We start from the raw sequence: 16083 nt of genomic DNA on the forward strand, positions 1-16083 counted from the left end.
ACATTTTAGTTAATTTTAATGAAAACACATTGATTTTTGTCATTTGAATTGGAAGCAACATCTTTATACGTCTTTTCTAGGGTCGAAAAAATACGAAACGTCGCTCAATGATTCGAAGTTAAAATATTCAAATTTTGTATAATAATGACTTTTTTCACGTTTTTCATGTAGTTTAATATTACGTAAATATATTCATTTTTACCAATATTTCGATACTATTTCATGTAGTATCACGATATGTGATTTGGCCTTCAAATCTAAGATTTTCGCATAATATTGCATTTTAAGCAAGTTTTTTTGCATTTTGTTTCGTACTAAAAATCATCGAATTCAGCAATATTTTGACGTTTATCATCCCCTTTTCCTTTATGTGATATAAACAAAATATCATCGAATTAGGCAATATTTTGCTGTTTTTCCACGTTTTTGTGAATTTTCAGTTTATTGCTATTAATTCATTAAAAAAACGATAAAAATGATGCAAACACATAATTGATTAGAAATTAACCTTTAATACTTCATTTTCAATCAACTATTTGTTTCTCGTTAAAATACTGAGTAAGATATTGGAAAGGGGAGAAGTTCTGTTTTTACTGCATATATAAACGTTTCAGCCGGATTAGAGCTGTTTTACGTGTACATCTTCCATCGGTAATATAAACGGAAAACCAGGAACATTTTAGTTAATTCTAATGAAAACACATTGATTTTTATCATTTGTATTTGAAACAACATTGTCATATGTCTTTTCTTGGATCTAAATAATACGAAACCTCGCTCTATGATTTGAAGTTAAAATCCTCAAATATGGTAATATAGTGATTTTTTTCACGTTATTCATGTAGTGTGATTTTACGTATATATATTCGTTTTTACCAATATTTCGATACTACTTCATGTTTTCTCACGATATGTGATTTGGCCTTCAAATCTCAGAATTTCGCAAATTTTGCATTTTTAATCAAGTTTTCTTGCATTTTGTTTTGTACTAAAAATCATCGAATTTAGCAATATTTTGACCTTTTTCATTCCCTTTTTCCTTTATGTGATTTAAACAAAATATCATCGAATTAGGCCGTTTTTCCACGTTTTTGGGAATTTTCAGTTTATTGTTGATGATTCATTAAATATACGATAAAAATTATGCAAACACATAATTGATCAGAAAATAACCTTAAATACTTCATTTTCAATCATCTATTTGTTTCTCGTTAAAATACTGAGTAAGAATTTTACAAGGGGAGAAGTTCTGTTTTTATTGCATATATCGATGTTTCAGCCGGATTAGAACGGTTTTACGTGTACATCTTCCATCGGTAATATAAACCGAAAATCAGGAACATTTTAGTTAGTTTTAATGAAAACACATTGATTTTTGTTATTTGAATTGGAAGCAACATCTTTATACGTCTTTTCTAGGGTCGAAAAAATACGAAACGTCGCTCAATGATTCGAAGTTAAAATCCTCAAATTTTGTATAATAATGACTTTTTTCACGTTTTTCATGTAGTTTGATATTACGTAAATATATTCATTTTTACCAATATTTCGATACTATTTCATGTCGTATCACGATATGTGATTTGGCCTTCAAATCTCAGATTTTCGCATAATATTGCATTTTAAGTAAGTTTTCTTGCAATTTTGTTTCGTACTAAAAATCATCGAATTCAGCAATATTTTGACGTTTATCATCCTCTTTTCCTTTTTGTGATATAAACAAACTATCATCGAATTAGGCAATATTTTGCTGTTTTTCCACGTTTTTTTGAATTTTCAGTTTATTGTTATTAATTCTTAAATATACGATAAAAATGATGCAAACACATAATTGATTAGAAATTAACCTTAAACACTTCATTTTCAATCAACTATTTGTTTCTCGTTAAAATACTGAGTAAGATATTGGAAAAGGGAGAAGTTCTATTTTTATTGCATGAATCGACGTTTCAGCCGGATTAGAGCGGTTTTACGAGTACATCTTCCATCGGTAATATAAACGGAAAATCAGGAACATTTTAGTTAATTCTAATGAAAACACATTGATTTTTATCATTTGTATTTGAAACAACATTGTCATATGTCTTTTCTTGGATCTAAATAATACGAAACCTCGCTCTATGATTTGACGTTAAAATCCTCAAATATGGTAATATAGTGACTTTTTTCACGTTATTCATGTAGTGTGATATTATTCGTTTTTGCCAATATTTCGAAACTACTTCATGTTTTCTCACGATATGTGAGTTGCCCTTCAAATCTCAGAATTTCGCAAATTTTGCATTTTTAAGCAAGTTTTCTTTGTTTTGTACTAAAAATCATCGAATTTAGCATTATTTTGACCTTTATCATCCACTTTTCCTTTATGTGATTTAAACAAAATATTATCGAATTAAGCCGTTTTTCCACGTTTTTGTGAATTATCAGTTTATTGTTATTAATTCATTAAATATACGATAAAAATTATGCAAACACATAATTGATCAGAAAATAACCTTAAATACTTCTTTTTCAATCAAATATTTGTTTCTCGTTAAAATACTGAGTAAGATATTGAAAAGGGGAGAAAATCTGTTTTTATTGCATATATCGACGTTTCAGCCGGATAAGAACGGTTTTACGTGTACATCTTCCATCGGTAATATAAACCGAAAATCAGGAACATATTAGTTAATTTTAATGAAAACACATTGATTTTTATCATTTGTATTGGAAGCAACATCTTTATACTTCTTTTCTAGGGTCTAAAAAATACGAAACGTCGCTCTATGATTCGAAGTTAAAATCCTCAAATTTGGTATAATAATGACATTTTTCACGTTTTTCAATTAGTTTGATATTACGTAAATATATTCATTTATACCAATATATCGATACTATTTTATGTAGTATCACGATATGTGATTTGGCCTTCAAATCTCAGATCTTCGCGTAATATTGCATTTTAAGCAAGTTTTCTGGCAATTTTGCTTCGTACTAAAAATAATCGAATTCAGCAATATTTTGACGTTTATCATCCCCTTTTCCTTTATGTGATATAAACAAAATATCATCGAATTAGGCAATATTTTGCTGTTTTTCCACGTTTTGTGAATTTTCAGTTTATTGCTATTATTTCATTAAAAAACGATAAAAATGATGCAAACACATAATTGATTAGGAATTAACCTTAAACTCTTCATTTTCAATCAACTATTTGTTTCTCGTTAAAATACTGAGTACGATATTGGAAAGGGGAGAAGTTCTGTTTTTACTGCATATATAAACGTTTCAGCCGGATTAGAGCGGTTTTACGTGTACATCTTCCATCGGTAATATAAACGGAAAATCAGGAACATTTTAGTTAATTTTAATGAAAACACATTGATTTTTGTCATTTGAATTGGAAGCAGCATCTTTATTCGTCTTTTCTAGGGTCGAACAAATACGAAACGTCGCTCTATGATTCGAAGTTAAAATCCTCAAATTTTGTATAATAATGACTTTTTCACGTTTATCATGTAGTTTGATATTACGTAAATATATTCATTTTTACCAATATTTCGATACTATTTCATGTAGTATCACGATATGTGATTTGGCCTTCATATCTAAGATTTTCGCAAATTATTGCATTTTAAGCAAGTTTTTTTGCATTTTGTTTCGTACTAAAAATCATCGAATTCAGCATTATTTTGACGTTTATCATCCCCTTTTCCTTTATGTGATATAAACAAAATATCATCGAATTAGGCAATATTTTGCTGTTTTTCCACGTTTTTGTGAATTTTCAGTTTATTGCTATTAATTCATTAAAAAAACGATAAAAATGATGCAAACACATAATTGATTAGGAATTAACCTTTAACACTTCATTTTCAATCAACTATTTGTTTCTCGTTAAAATACTGAGTAAGATATTGGAAAGGGGAGAAGTTCTGTTTTTACTGCATATATAAACGTTTCAGCCGGATTAGAGCGGTTTTACGTGTACATCTTCCATCGGTAATATAAACGGAAAATCAGGAACATTTTAGTTAATTCTAATGAAAACACATTGATTTTTATCATTTGTATTTGAAACAACATTGTCATATGTCTTTTCTTGGATCTAAATAATACGAAACCTCGCTCTATGATTTGAAGTTAAAATCCTCATATATGGTAATATAGTGATTTTTTTCACGTTATTCATGTAGTGTGATTTTACGTATATATATTCGTTTTTACCAATATTTCGATACTACTTCATGTTTTCTCACGATATGTGATTTGGCCTTCAAATCTCAGAATTTCGCAAATTTTGCATTTTTAATCAAGTTTTCTTGCATTTTGTTTTGTACTAAAAATCATCGAATTTAGCAATATTTTGACCATTAGCATCCCCTTTTTCCTTTATGTGATTTAAACAAAATATCATCGAATTAGGCCGTTTTTCCACGTTTTTGTGAATTTTCAGTTTATTGTTGATGATTCATTAAATATACGATAAAAATTATGCAAACACATAATTGATCAGAAAATAACCTTCAATACTTCATTTTCAATCATCTATTTGTTTCTCGTTAAAATACTGAGTAAGAATTTTACAAGGGGAGAAGTTCTGTTTTTATTGCATATATCGATGTTTCAGCCGGATTAGAACGGTTTTACGTGTACATCTTCCATCGGTAATATAAACCGAAAATCAGGAACATTTTAGTTAATTTTAATGAAAACACATTGATTTTTGTCATTTGAATTGGAAGCAACATCTTTATACGTCTTTTCTAGGGTCGAAAAAATACGAAACGTCGCTCTATAATTCTAAGTTAAAATCCTCAAATTTTGTATAATAATGACTTTTTTCACGTTTTTCATGTAGTTTGATATTACGTAAATATATTCCTTTTTTACCAATATTTCGATACTATTTCATGTAGTATCACGATATGTGATTTGGCTTTCAAATCTAAGATTTTCGCATAATATTGCATTTTAAGCAGGTTTTTTTGCAATTTGTTTCGTACTAAAAATCATCGAATTCAGCAATATTTTGACGTTTATCATCCCCTTTTCCTTTATGTGATATAAACAAAATATCATCGAATTAGGCAATATTTTGCTGTTTTTCCACGTTTTTGTGAATTTTCAGTTTATTGCTATTAATTCATTAAAAAAACGATAAAAATGATGCAAACACATAATTGATTAGGAATTAACCTTTAACACTTCATTTTCAATCAACTATTTGTTTCTCGTTAAAATACTGAGTAAGATATTGGAAAGGGGAGAAGTTCTGTTTTTACTGCATATATAAACGTTTCAGCGGGATTAGAGCGGTTTTACGTGTACATCTTCCATCGGTAATATAAACGGAAAATCAGGAACATTTTAGTTAATTCTAATGAAAACACATTGATTTTTATCATTTGTATTTGAAACAACATTGTCATATGTCTTTTCTTGGATCTAAATAATACGAAACCTCGCTCTATGATTTGAAGTTAAAATCCTCAAATATGGTAATATAGTGATTTTTTTCACGTTATTCATGTAGTGTGATTTTACGTATATATATTCGTTTTTACCAATATTTCGATACTACTTCATGTTTTCTCACGATATGTGATTTGGCCTTCAAATCTCAGAATTTCGCAAATTTTGCATTTTTAATCAAGTTTTCTTGCATTTTGTTTTGTACTAAAAATCATCGAATTTAGCAATATTTTGACCTTTATCATTCCCTTTTTCCTTTATGTGATTTAAACAAAATATCATCGAATTAGGCCGTTTTTCCACGTTTTTGTGAATTTTCAGTTTATTGTTGATGATTCATTAAATATACGATAAAAATTATGCAAACACATAATTGATCAGAAAATAACCTTAAATACTTCATTTTCAATCATCTGTTTGTTTCTCGTTAAAATACTGAGTAAGAATTTTACAAGGGGAGAAGTTCTGTTTTTATTGCATATATCGATGTTTCAGCCGGATTAGAACGGTTTTACGTGTACATCTTCCATCGGTAATATAAACCGAAAATCAGGAACATTTTAGTTAGTTTTAATGAAAACACATTGATTTTTGTTATTTGAATTGGAAGCAACATCTTTATACGTCTTTTCTAGGGTCGAAAAAATACGAAACGTCGCTCAATGATTCGAAGTTAAAATCCTCAAATTTTGTATAATAATGACTTTTTTCACGCTTTTCATGTAGTTTCATATTACGTAAATATATTCATTTTTACCAATATTTCGATACTATTTCATGTCGTATCACGATATGTGATTTGGCCTTCAAATCTCAGATTTTCGCATAATATTGCATTTTAAGTAAGTTTTCTTGCAATTTTGTTTCGTACTAAAAATCATCGAATTCAGCAATATTTTGACGTTTATCATCCTCTTTTCCTTTTTGTGATATAAACAAACTATCATCGAATTAGGCAATATTTTGCTGTTTTTCCACGTTTTTTTGAATTTTCAGTTTATTGTTATTAATTCTTAAATATACGATAAAAATGATGCAAACACATAATTGATTAGGAATTAACCTTTAACACTTCATTTTCAATCAACTATTTGTTTCTCGTTAAAATACTGAGTAAGATATTGGAAAAGGGAGAAGTTCTATTTTTATTGCATGTATCGACCTTTCAGCCGGATTAGAGCGGTTTTACGAGTACATCTTCCATCGGTAATATAAACGGAAAATCAGGAACATTTTAGTTAATTCTAATGAAAACACATTGATTTTTATCATTTGTATTTGAAACAACATTGTCATATGTCTTTTCTTGGATCTAAATAATACGAAACCTCGCTCTATGATTTGAAGTTAAAATCCTCATATATGGTAATATAGTGACTTTTTTCACGTTATTCATGTAGTGTGATATTATTCGTTTTTACCAATATTTCGAAACTACTTCATGTTTTCTCACGATATGTTAGTTGCCCTTCAAATCTCAGAATTTCGCAAATTTTGCATTTTTAAGCAAGTTTTCTTTGTTTTGTACTAAAAATCATCGAATTTAGCAATATTTTGACCTTTATCATCCCCTTTTCCTTTAAGTGATTTAAACGAAATATTATCGAATTAAGCCTTTTTCCACGTTTTTGTGAATTTTCAGTTTATTGTTAATAATTCATTAATTATACGATAAAAATTATGCAAACACAAAATTGATCAGAAAATAACCTTAAATACTTCATTTTCAATCAAATATTTGTTTCTCGTTGAAATACTGAGTAAGATATTGAAAAGGGGAGAAAATCTGTTTTTATTGCATATATCGACGTTTCAGCCGGATTAGAACGGTTTTACGTGTACATCTTCCATCGGTAATATAAACCGAAAATCAGGAACATATTAGTTAATTTTAATGAAAACACATTGATTTTTATCATTTGTATTGGAAGCAACATCTTTATACTTCTTTTCTAGGGTCTAAAAAATACGAAACGTCGCTCTATGATTCGAAGTTAAAATCCTCAAATTTGGTATAATAATGACATTTTTCACGTTTTTCAATTAGTTTGATATTACGTAAATATATTCATTTATACCAATATTTCGATACTATTTTATGTAGTATCACGATATGTGATTTGGCCTTCAAATCTCAGATCTTCGCGTAATATTGCATTTTAAGCAAGTTTTCTTGCAATTTTGCTTCGTACTAAAAATAATCGAATTCAGCAATATTTTGACGTTTATCATCCCCTTTTGCTTTATGTGATATAAACAAAATATCATCGAATTCGGCAATATTTTGCTGTTTTTCCACGTTTTTGTGAATTTTCAGTTTATTGCTATTATTTCATTAAAAAACGATAAAAATGATGCAAACACATAATTGATTAGGAATTAACCTTAAACTCTTCATTTTCAATCAACTATTTGTTTCTCGTTAAAATAAGGAGTACGATATTGGAAAGGGGAGAAGTTCTGTTTTTACTGCATATATAAACGTTTCAGCCGGATTAGAGCGGTTTTACGTGTACATCTTCCATCGGTAATATAAACGGAAAATCAGGAACATTTTAGTTAATTCTAATGAAAACACATTGATTTTTATCATTTGTATTTGAAACAACATTGTCATATGTCTTTTCTTGGATCTAAATAATACGAAACCTCGCTCTATGATTTGAAGTTAAAATCCTCAAATATGGTAATATAGTGATTTTTTTCACGTTATTCATGTAGTGTGATTTTACGTATATATATTCGTTTTTACCAATATTTCGATACTACTTCATGTTTTCTCGCCATATGTGATTTGGCCTTCAAATCTCAGAATTTCTCAAATTTTGCATTTTTAATCAAGTTTTCTTGCATTTTGTTTTGTACTAAAAATCATCGAATTTAGCAATATTTTGACCATTATCATCCCCTTTTTCCTTTATGTGATTTAAACAAAATATCATCGAATTAGGCCGTTTTTCCACGTTTTTGTGAATTTTCAGTTTATTGTTGATGATTCATTAAATATACGATAAAAATTATGCAAACACATAATTGATCAGAAAATAACCTTAAATACTTCATTTTCAATCATCTATTTGTTTCTCGTTAAAATATTGAGTAAGAATTTTACAAGGGGAGAAGTTCTGTTTTTATTGCATATATCGATGTTTCAGCCGAATTAGAACGGTTTTACGTGTACATCTTCCATCGGTAATATAAACCGAAAATCAGGAACATTTTAGTTAATTTTAATGAAAACACATTGATTTTTGTCATTTGAATTGGAAGCAACATCTTTATACGTCTTTTCTAGGGTCGAAAAAATACGAAACGTCGCTCTATGATTCGAAGTTAAAATCCTCAAATTTGGTATAATAATGACTTTTTTCACGTTTTTCATGTAGTTTGATATTACGTAAATATATTCATTTTTACCAATATTTCGATACTATTTCATGTAGTATCACGATATGTGATTTGGCCTTCAAATCTAAGATTTTCGCATAATATTGCATTTTAAGCAAATTTTTTTGCATTTTGTTTCGTACTAAAAATCATCGAAATCAGCAATATTTTGACGTTTATCATCCCATTTTCCTTTATGTGATATAAACAATATATCATCGAATTAGGCAATATTTTGCTGTTTTTCCACGTTTTTGTGAATTTTCAGTTTATTGCTATTAATTCATTAAAAAACGATAAAAATGATGCAAACACATAATTGATTAGGAATTAACCTTAAACACTTCATTTTCAATCAACTATTTGTTTCTCGTTAAAATACTGAGTAAGATATTGGAAAGGGGAGAAGTTCTGTTTTTACTGCATATATAAACGTTTCAGCCGGATTAGAGCGGTTTTACGTGTACATCTTCCATCGGTAATATAAACGGAAAATCAGGAACATTTTAGTTAATTCTAATGAAAACACATTGATTTTTATCATTTGTATTTGAAACAACATTGTCATATGTCTTTTCTTGGATCTAAATAATACGAAACCTCGCTCTATGATTTGAAGTTAAAATCCTCAAATATGGTAATATAGTGATTTTTTTCATGTTATTCATGTAGTGTGATTTTACGTATATATATTCGTTTTTACCAATATTTCGATACTACTTCATGTTTTCTCACGATATGTGATTTGGCCTTCAAATCTCAGAATTTCGCAAATTTTGCATTTTTAATCAAGTTTTCTTGCATTTTGTTTTGTACTAAAAATCATCGAATTTAGCAATATTTTGACCTTTATCATCCCTTTTTTCGTTTATGTGATTTAAACAAAATATCATCGAATTAGGCCGTTTTTCCACGTTTTTGTGAATTTTCAGTTTATTGTTGATGATTCATTACATATACGATAAAAATTATGCAAACACATAATTGATCAGAAAATAACCTTAAATACTTCATTTTCAATCATCTATTTGTTTCTCGTTAAAATAGTGAATACGAATTTTACAAGTGGAGAAGTTCTGTTTTTATTGCATATATCGATGTTTCAGCCGGATTAGAACGGTTTTACGTGTACATCTTCCATCGGTAATATAAACAGAAAATCAGGAACATTTTAGTTAATTTTAATGAAAACACATTGATCTTTGTCATTTGAATTGGAAGCAACATCTTTATACGTCTTTTCTAGGGTCGAAAAAATACGAAACGTCGCTCAATGATTCGAAGTTAAAATCCTCAAATTTTGTATAATAATGACTTTTTTCACTTTTTTCATGTAGTTTGATATTACGTAAATATATTCATTTTTACCAATATTTCGATACTATTTCATGTCGTATCACGATATGTAATTTGGCCTTCAAATCTCAGATTTTCGCATAATATTGCATTTTAAGTAAGTTTTCTTAAAATTTTGTTTCGTACTAAAAATCATCGAATTCAGCAATATTTTGACGTTCATCATCCTCTTTTCCTTTTTGTGATATAAACAAACTATCATCGAATTAGGCAATATTTTGCTGTTTTTCCACGTTTTTTTGAATTTTCAGTTTATTGTTATTAATTCTTAAATATACGATAAAAATGATGCAAACACATAATTGATTAGAAATTAACCTTAAACACTTCATTTTCAATCAACTATTTGTTTCTCGTTAAAATACTGAGTAAGATATTGGAAAAGGGAGAAGTTCTATTTTTATTGCATATATCGACGTTTCAGCCGGATTAGAGCGGTTTTACGAGTACATCTTCCATCGGTAATATTAACGGAAAATCAGGAACATTTTAGTTAATTCTAATGAAAACACATTGATTTTTCAATGTTGTATTTGAAACAACATTGTCATATGTCTTTTCTTGGATCTAAATAATACGAAACCTCGCTCTATGATTTGACGTTAAAATCCTCAAATATGGTAATATAGTGACTTTTTTCACGTTATTCATGTAGTGTGATATTATTCGTTTTTGCCAATATTTCGAAACTACTTCATGTTTTCTCACGATATGTAAGTTGCCCTTCAAATCTTAGAATTTCGCAAATTTTGCATTTTTAAACAAGTTTTCTTTGTTTTGTACTAAAAATCATCGAATTTAGCAATATTTTGACCTTTATCATCCCCTTTTCCTTTATGTGATTTAAACAAAATATTATCGAATTAAGCCATTTTTCCACGTTTTTGTGAATTTTCAGTTTATTGTTATTAATTCATTAAATATACGATAAAAATTATGCAAACACATAATTGATCAGAAAATAATTTTAAATACTTCATTTTCAATCAAATATTTGTTTCTCGTTAAAATACTGAGTAAGATATTGAAAAGGGGAGAAAATCTGTTTTTATTGCATATATCGACGTTTCAGCCGGATAAGAACGGTTTTACGTGTACATCCTCCATCGGTAATATAAACCGAAAATCAGGAACATATTAGTTAATTTTAATGAAAACACATTGATTTTTATCATTTGTATTGGAAGCAACATCTTTATACTTCTTTTCTAGGGTCTAAAAAATACGAAACGTCGCTCTATGATTCGAAGTTAAAATTCTCAAATTTGGTATAATAATGACATTTTTCACCTTTTTCAATTAGTTTGATATTACGTAAATATATTCATTTATACCAATATTTCGATACTATTTTATGTAGTATCACGATATGTGATTTGGCCTTCAAATCTCAGATCTTCGCGTAATATTGCATTTTAAGCAAGTTTTCTTGCAATTTTCCTTCGTACTAAAAATAATCGAATTCAGCAATATTTTGTTGTTTATCATCCCCTTTTCCTTTATGTGATATAAACAAAATATCATCGAATTAGGCAATATTTTGCTGTTTTTCCACGTTTTTGTGAATTTTCAGTTTATTGCTATTAATTCATTAAAAAAACGATAAAAATGATGCAAACACATAATTGATTAGGAATTAACCTTATACACTACATTTTCAATCAACTATTTGTTTCTCGTTAAAATACTGAGTAAGATATTATAAAGGGGAGAAGTTCTGTTTTTACTGCATATATAAACGTTTCAGCCGTATTAGAGCGGTTTTACGTGTACATCTTCCATCGGTAATATAAACGGAAAATCAGGAACATTTTAGTTAATTCTAATGAAAACACATTGATTTTTATCATTTGTATTTGAAACAACATTGTCATATGTCTTTTCTTGGATCTAAATAATACGAAACCTCGCTCTATGATTTGAAGTTAAAATCCTCAAATATGGTAATATAGTGATTTTTTTCACGTTATTCATGTAGTGTGATTTTACGTATATATATTCGTTTTTACCAATATTTCGATACTACTTCATGTTTTCTCACGATATGTGATTTGGCCTTCAAATCTCAGAATTTCGTAAATTTTGCATTTTTAATCAAGTTTTCTTGCATTTTGTTTTGTACTAAAAATCATCGAATTTAGCAATATTTTGACCTTTATCATCCCCTTTTTCCTTTATGTGATTTAAACAAAATATCATCGAATTAGGCCGTTTTTCCACGTTTTTGTGAATTTTAAGTTTATTGTTGATGATTCATTAAATATACGATAAAAATTATGCAAACACATAATTGATCAGAAAATAACCTTAAATACTTCATTTTCAATCATCTATTTGTTTCTCGTTAAAATACTGAGTAAGAATTTTACAAGGGGAGAAGTTCTGTTTTTATTGCATATATCGACGTTTCAGCCGGATAAGAACGGTTTTACGTGTACATCTTCCATCGGTAATATAAACCGAAAATCAGGAACATATTAGTTAATTTTAATGAAAACACATTGATTTTTATCATTTGTATTGGAAGCAACATCTTTATACTTCTTTTAAAGGGTCTAAAAAATACGAAACGTCGCTCTATGATTCGAAGTTAAAATCCTCAAATTTGGTATAATAATGACTTTTTTCACAATTTCATTCAGTTTGATATTACGTAAATATATTCATTTTACCAATATTTCGATACAATTTCATGTACTACCACAATATATGATTTGGCCTTCAAATCTCAGATTTTCGCATAATATTGCATTTTAAGCAAGTTTTCTTGCAATTCTGTTTCGTACTAAAAATGATCGAATTCAGCAATATTTTGACGTTTATCACCCCCTTTTCCTTTTTGTGATATAAACAAAATATCATCGAATTAGACAATATTTTGCTGTTTTTCCACGTTTTTGTGAAATTTCAGTTTATTGCTATTAATTCATTAAATAAACGATAAAAATGATGCAAACACATAATTGATTAGGAATTAACCTTAAACACTTCATTTTCAATCAACTATTTGTTTCTCGTTAAAATACTGAGTAAGATATTGGAAAGGGGAGAAGTTCTGTTTTTACTGCATATATAAACGTTTCAGCCGATTAGAGCGGTTTTACGATTACATCTTCCATCGGTAATATATACGGAAAATCAGGAACATTTTAGTTAATTCTAATGAAAACACATTGATTTTTATCATTTGTATTTGAAACAACATTGTCATATGTCTTTTCTTGGATCTAAATAATACGAAACCTCGCTCTATGATTTGAAGTTAAAATCCTCAAATATGGTAATATATTGACTTTTTTCACGTTATTCATGTAGTGTGATTTTACGTATATATATTCGTTTTTACCAATATTTCGATACTACTTCATGTTTTCTCACGATATGTGATTTGGCCATCAAATCTCAGAATTTCGCAAATTTTGCATTTTTAAGCAAGTTTTCTTGTATTTTGGTTTGTACTAAAAATCATCGCATTTAGCAATATTTTGACCTTTATCATCCCGTTTTCCTTTATGTGATTTAAACAAAATATCGAATTAGGCAATATTTTGCCGTTTTTCCACGTTTTTGTGAATTTTCAGTTTATTGTTATTATTTCATTAAATATACGAGAACAATTATGCAAACACATAATTGATCAGAAAGTAACCCTAAATACTTCATTTTCAATCATCTATTTGTTTCTCGTTAAAATATTGAGTAAGAATTTTACAAGGGGAGAAGTTCTGTTTTTATTGCATATATCGATGTTTCAGCCGAATTAAAACGGTTTTACGTGTACATCTTCCATCGGTAATATAAACCGAAAATCAGGAACATTTTAGTTAATTTTTATGAAAACACATTGATTTTTGTCATTTGAATTGGAAGCAACATCTTTATACGTCTTTTCTAGGGTCGAAAAAATACGAAACGTCGCTCTATGATTCGAAGTTAAAATCCTTAAATTTTGTATAATAATGACTTTTTTCACGTTTTTCATGTAGTTTGATATTACGTAAATATATTCATTTTTACCAATATATCGATACTATTTCAGGTCGTATCACGATATGTGATTTGGCCTTCAAATCTCAGATTTTCGCATAATATTGCATTTTAAGTAAGTTTTCTTGCAATTTTGTTTCGTACTAAAAATCATCGAATTCAGCAATATTTTGACGTTTATCATCCTCTTTTCCTTTTTGTGATATAAACAAACTATCATCGAATTAGGCAATATTTTGCTGTTTTTCCACGTTTTTGTGAATTTTCAGTTTATTGTTATTAATTCTTAAATATACGATAAAAATGATGCAAACACACAATTGATTAGAAATTAACCTTAAACACTTCATTTTCAATCAACTATTTGTTTCTCGTTAAAATACTGAGTAAGATATTGGAAAAGGGAGAAGTTTTTTTTTTATTGCATATATCGACGTTTCAGCCGGATTAGAGCGGTTTTACGAGTACATCTTCCATCGGTAATATAAACGGAGAATTAGGAACATTTTAGTTAATTCTAATGAAACCACATTGATTTTTATCATTTGTATTTGAAACAACTTTGTCATATGTCTTTTCTTGGATCTAAATAATACGAAACCTCGCTCTATGATTTGAAGTTAAAATCCTCAAATATGGTAATATAGTGACTTTTTTCACGTTATTCATGTAGTGTGATATTATTCATTTTTACCAATATTTCGAAACTACTTCATGTTTTCTCACGATATGTGAGTTGCCCTTCAAATCTCAGAATTTCGCAAATTTTGCATTTTTAAGCAAGTTTTCTTGCATTTTGTTTTGTACTAAAAATCATCGAATTTAGCAATATTTTGACCTTTATCATCCAATTTTCCTTTATGTGATTTAAACAAAATATTATCGAATTAAGCTGTTTTTCCACGTTTTTGTGAATTTTCAGTTTATTGTTATTAATTCATTAAATATACGATAAAAATTATGCAAACACATAATTGATCAGAAAATAACCTTAAATACTTCATTCTCTATCAAATATTTGTTTCTCGTTAAAATACTGAGTAAGATATTGAAAAGGGGAGAAGTTCTGTTTTTATTGCATATATCGACGTTTCAGCCGGATAAGAACGGTTTTACGTGTACATCTTCCATCGGTAATATAAACCGAAAATCAGGAACATATTAGTTAATTTTAATGAAAACACATTGATTTTTATCATTTGTATTGGAAGCAACATCTTTATACTTCTTTTAAAGGGTCTAAAAAATACGAAACGTCGCTCTATGATTCGAAGTTAAAATCCTCAAATTTGGTATAATAATGACTTTTTTCACAATTTCATTCAGTTTGATATTACGTAAATATATTCATTTTACCAATATTTCGATACAATTTCATGTACTACCACAATATATGATTTGGCCTTCAAATCTCAGATTTTCGCATAATATTGCATTTTAAGCAAGTTTTCTTGCAATTCTGTTTCGTACTAAAAATGATCGAATTCAGCAATATTTTGACGTTTATCACCCCCGTTTCCTTTATGTGATATAAACAAAATATCATCGAATTAGGCAATATTTTGCTGTTTTTCCACGTTTTTGTGAAATTTCAGTTTATTGCTATTAATTCATTAAATAAACGATAAAAATGATGCAAACACATAATTGATTAGGAATTAACCTTAAACACTTCATTTTCAATCAACTATTTGTTTCTCGTTAAAATACTGAGTAAGATATTGGAAAGGGGAGAAGTTCTGTTTTTACTGCATATATAAACGTTTCAGCCGAGTAGAGCGGTTTTACGATTACATCTTCCATCGGTAATATAAACGGAAAATCAGGAACATTTTAGTTAATTCTAATGAAAACACATTGATTTTTATCATTTGTATTTGAAACAACATTGTCATA

This window comes from Procambarus clarkii, chromosome 2, assembly GCF_040958095.1.
Source record: "Procambarus clarkii isolate CNS0578487 chromosome 2, FALCON_Pclarkii_2.0, whole genome shotgun sequence".
NCBI lineage: Eukaryota > Metazoa > Arthropoda > Malacostraca > Decapoda > Cambaridae > Procambarus > Procambarus clarkii.